Source organism: Oncorhynchus gorbuscha, linkage group LG24 (genome assembly GCF_021184085.1).
Source record: "Oncorhynchus gorbuscha isolate QuinsamMale2020 ecotype Even-year linkage group LG24, OgorEven_v1.0, whole genome shotgun sequence".
NCBI classification, from domain to species: Eukaryota; Metazoa; Chordata; class Actinopteri; order Salmoniformes; family Salmonidae; genus Oncorhynchus; species Oncorhynchus gorbuscha.
In genome coordinates, this window is record NC_060196.1 from 2,669,568 (window position 1) to 2,675,133 (window position 5,566).

A 5,566-nucleotide genomic window follows, 5' to 3' on the forward strand; every position below is an offset into this window, starting at 1 on the left:
CCAAAAACTGAACGATCAAAAACCCTTATCATCTCCTCTTTAAAGTTCAGATAATCGTTAGTACACTCAGCGCTTGCCTCCCAGATAGCTGTGCCCCACTGCCGAGCCCGACCAGTAAGGAGTGATATGACGTAGGCAATCCGAGCTCTCTCTCTTGAGTATGTGTTGGGTTGGAGAGAGAATACTATATCACACTGGGTGAGAAAGGAGCGGCACTCAGTGGGCTGCCCAGAGTAACATGGTGGGTTATTAACCCTAGGTTCCGGAGACTCGGAAGACCAGGAAGTAGCTGGTGGCACGAGACGAAGACTCTGATACTGTCCTGAGAGGTCGGAGACCTGAGCGGCCAGGGTCTCAACGGCATGCCGAGCAGCAGACAATTCCTGCTCGTGTCTGCCGAGCATCGCTCCCTGGAACTCGAGAGTAGAGTAGAGAGAATCCATAGTCGCTGGGTCCATTCTTGGTCGGATCCTTCTGTTATGCAGGTGAATGAGGACCCAGAAGCGACTTGGCGAAAACAGAGTCTTTATTCCAGTAAAGGAAATAGGCAATACTCCTAGACAAATCGGAGCAGAAAACAAAACATAAAAAACTAATTCCACTCGTAGTGACGAGGACAGACTGGAGACTCGACCATAAACTGTAGGTTGCCTCGGGAAGGCATCGACCGTAGCAGACTCAGACACCTGCTCACACGCAGCATCTGAGGGAAACAAGACACGACAGGGCGAGACAAAGACACAGCACGGCGAACAATATACAAGGATCCGACAGGACAGAAACGGAAGACAAGGGGAGAAATAGGGACTCTAATCAGAGGGCAAGATACGGAACAGGTGTGAAAAGATTAGATGATTGAGTAGGGGAATAGGAACAGCTGGGAGCAGGGACGGAACGATAGAGAGAAGAGAGAGAGGGAGGGAGAGAGAAAAAAGGGAACGAACCTAATAAGACCAGCAGGGGGAAAACGAACAGAAGGGAAAGCAAAATGACAAGACAATATAAGACAAAACATGACAAATACAGTCTAGGTAGATGGGTTTAGTTGTGTGTTCTAATACTGTCTAGGTAGATGGGTTTCGGTTAGATATCTGTGTTCCAACACAGTCTAAGTAGCTGGGTTTGGATTAGTTATCTTTGAACAAATATTGTGTAGGTAGATGGGTTTGGGTAAGTTATTTGTGCACATACAGTAGTGTGCCCTTCAAACCACAAACACTAAAGCCCCCGGCACGCACAAACACACAAGTACACACAATAGAATATAATAGAATATCTTTATTATCCATTTAAATATTTCATGAAATATTATTAATTTGATAACATGTGGAATGATACCAGTCATCAGTCAATCATCAGTGACTCTGACTTCTGTTTATATCTGTCCCACTAACAAGGTAACTTTTGTGATCTTCTTGAAGGTGTGACACAGTCATCATCAGGCTGAGTTCAGTGCAAACAGTTGTCAAAAGAACCAGTTTAGTCAGTAGGTAGTTATGACAGTTAACCTGTGGATAGACAGTAGATGTTATGACAGTTCACTGCCACCCTATGACCTCTGTTGTCTCTGCTAGTCAACATGATGGCTGCTGAAAGCTTCTTGGTAACCGAGTCCCTTCCCATCCCTCATCCAACCCCGCTAATGAGGTAGGCTACGTTCCAGGCTGACTACATGGAAGTCGCCTGCCAGATCTCACAACTCCTGGATAGATGTGGAACATAAATTTATCAGCTAACCACATCATATGCTATAGCAATCTGATGCCCAACTGCACAGTCAATGAAGCTTCAGGTTACCTTTGTCTATATCATTGCATCTTTCCTTAAATCTAAATATATTTGTAGTTCATTCTAATTATAACCTAATAACAGACACATTTTCTTGAAGTGAGATGGAATTCATATCTTTATAATTGATGTACAGGTAGTGGATACACAGGACATGGGATTTAATCATGCTCAATTTAAATTTTTTTAAATCAAAAGCTGGAGTGTACATGCTGAAAATATAATCAAATTACAAATCACATTACATTTTTTATTTCACAAAAATAATCGTATTATTAATCTGAGGAAGTAATGCGGGATTAACCATTTAACAGGATCATTACACCTGAGAGCTGAGAAAGATATATTTGTTTCAGATGACTTCCCGTTGTACATTGGTGATGGGATGATCAGTACTATACAGAACATAATTAAAGAGCATTATGTTGCCTGTAGCAGCTGTTCTGTTGATTGTAAAACATCAAAATAACTGCTTTTCTGATTTATTTTGGCACCAATTTGCAGTTCAATTCTTCCAAACTACAGTGGCCACTAATGTGTAGATGACTTCACACGAAAGGTTATTCTCTGGTGACTTCTTCTGGATGTTGATCACTGTGAATACCTCATAGGGAGGAATTAAGACTTCTCTCTCTCCTGTAAATACAGAGTAATGTGATATGTCAGCTCCAAAACATGTGGTGATCTCAAAGCAGGAATGAATCTCTGCCTATTTTCTTGCCTATAGTGCTCAAAGTGAAGGTACCGAAACTGATATTTTGTACTGATCAAAATTCACTTTGGTTCCACGATAGGAGGTAGTGCTGAGCGATTAGTGCTTTTTGAGGTTGGTTTGGTTTCAGTTTGACAATAAAAATCATTGTATTATTTTTTAAACAATACACTATGCGTTATGTAGGTTGCATGATGTAACACATAATACAACTATTAGTATAAGTCCCATGATGGTAGTGACTGACCAATACTTGTTATCACTTAATAAGTTTTAACCAACATTTATTCACATTACTTTAATTAAATATTTCTGTTACATTGGTTTTATTTTATGACTTCAGTATGTCATTCCATGTCATCAACTCATCTCTATAGAGCTGCTGCCTATACTGTCTAACAAAATCACTATTTTAGTGTTGTAAATGTATGAACACTATTGTGACAATGAACAAGGTTAGTAGCTTCATGTAGCAGTAGCCTGTATCTATTGCTTTACAATTCAGGTCACTCTTCCATTTCCCAGTGCTCTTCAAAGTGTACACGACTTTACACCACAGGTTGCTCTTCCATTTCCCAGTGCTCTTCAGAGTGTACAGGACTTTACACCACAGGTCACTCTTCCATTTCCCAGTGCTCTTCAGAGTGTAGACGACTTTACACCACAGGTTGCTCTTCCATTTCCCAGTGCTCTTCAGAGTGTACACGACTTTACACCACAGGTTGCTCTTCCATTTCCCAGTGCTCTTCAGAGTGTAGACGACTTTACACCACAGGTTGCTCTTCCATTTCCCAGTGCTCTTCAGAGTGTAGACGACTTTACACCACAGGTTGCTCTTCCATTTCCCAGTGCTCTTCAGAGTGTAGACGACTTTACACCACAGGTTGCTCTTCCATTTCCCAGTGCTCTTCAGAGTGTACACGACTTTACACCACAGGTTGCTCTTCCATTTCCCAGTGCTCTTCAGAGTGTACACGACTTTACACCACAGGTTGCTCTTCCATTTCCCAGTGCTCTTCAGAGTGTAGACGACTTTACACCACAGGTTGCTCTTCCATTTCCCAGTGCTCTTCAGAGTGTACACGACTTTACACCACAGGTTGCTCTTCCATTTCCCAGTGCTCTTCAGAGTGTCGACGACTTTACACCACAGGTTGCTCTTCCATTTCCCAGTGCTCTTCAGAGTGTAGACGACTTTACACCACAGGTTGCTCTTCCATTTCCCAGTGCTCTTCAAAGTGTAGACGACTTTACACCACAGGTTGCTCTTCCATTTCCCAGTGCTCTTCAGAGTGTACACGACTTTACACCACAGGTTGCTCTTCCATTTCCCAGTGCTCTTCAGAGTGTACACGACTTTACACCACAGGTTGCTCTTCCATTTCCCAGTGCTCTTCAGAGTGTAGACGACTTTACACCACAGGTTGCTCTTCCATTTCCCAGTGCTCTTCAAAGTGTAGACGACTTTACACCACAGGTTGCTCTTCCATTTCCCAGTGCTCTTCAGAGTGTACACGACTTTACACCACAGGTTGCTGACTGCTCACTTTGTCTGGATGTTGGTCACTGTGAATACCTCATAGGGAGGAATCAAAACTTCCCCCTCGTTTCCATATGCAGAGTAATATGTCAAGTTAACACCAAAACATGTGTTGATCTCAAAGCAGGATGTGTCTCCGAATTCGTATAAAGTCTTATGTAAAGAACTTGAGGCAAAATAACCAAAGCGCATTTCTTTGTTGACAACATCCCGATCAAAAGTTACATTGGTTCTACGGTAGGTGGTCCAACATGTTGTTTGACTTTGTTTGAGAATCTGCATGGCGTCAGTCAGATAGAAGTGCAGGGAATGGTACTGGAATGATGTTCCATACCCATAACTGCCTTGTCGAACTGCTTTGTTGAAGTCTATGTAGATGGATTCAGAAGGAGGTTGGGGTTTGTTATTTGTGTACAAATACATAGAGACGGAATGCACTTTCTGCAGACCATCTGTTGGAATGGATGCATGTTTCTCTGCCATGTCCCAGGCTCTTCTGAAGTTAGTGGTGGTGTTTTTCTCATGTGGGAGGTAGTAGTCATCCACCCTCTTGAAGGCTTCGTCTCTGCAGCCATCGTATTTGTCATCAACGGAATCAGGTGCCATGTCCAGTGGGAAAATCTTGTTCTGTAACAGTAACATTCTTTAGTGACATTCTCCTGATACAGACCTAACAGGTTCCTACGGAGCTGTGAGGGGAACGGCACCTCAGTACCTCCAGGCTCTGATCAGGCCCTACACCCAAACAAGGGCACTGCGGTTCATCCTTCTGTAGCTCAGTTGGTAGAGCATGGCGCTTGTAACGCCAGGGTAGTGGGTTCGATCCCCGGGACCACCCATACGTAGAATGTATGCACACATGACTGTAAGTCGCTTTGGATAAAAGCGTCTGCTAAATGGCATATATTATTATTATTATATTATTCATCCACCTCTGGCCTGCTCGCCTCCCTACCACTGAGGAAGTACAGCTCCCGCTCAGCCCAGTCAAAACTGTTCGCTGCCCTGGCCCCCCAATGGTGGAACAAACTCCCTCACGACGCCAGGACAGCGGAGTCAATCACCACCTTCCGGAGACACCTGAAACCCCACCTCTTTAAGGAATACCTAGGATAGGATAAGTAATCCCTCTCACCCCACCCCCCCCCTACGTTTTAGATGCACTATTGTTAAGTGACTGTCCCACTGGATGTCATAAGGTGAATGCACCAATTTGTAAGTCGCTCTGGATAAGAGCGTCTGCTAAATGACTTAAATGTAAATGTAAATGTACTTGGGTGATGAGTTGTTTACCAGTCCCTTATTGGACACAGTTTCCTGTTTGTGAGGCTAAATGTGAGGAAAACGAGTATTAAGTCGTGTGTGTTGGTCTGTTGTTTTATGTCAATGTGCACAATGAAAGTACAACATAAAGCCACCGCCCAAGTCCTGAAGCAGGATGCCCAAGATATGATCCACAATAGTTTTTCCTGCATAGCTCAGGGCGTAGTCAAAACATGAAGACTATTCACAGGCATTGCCCACAT

At 43.4% G+C, this 5,566-nt stretch overlaps 1 pseudogene; it reads right to left on the minus strand.

Moving 5' to 3' along the window:
• Positions 1–2,856: 2,856 nt before the first annotated feature.
• On the minus strand, positions 2,857–4,682 carry LOC124013276 (annotated as a pseudogene).
• Positions 4,683–5,566: the final 884 nt, after the last annotated feature.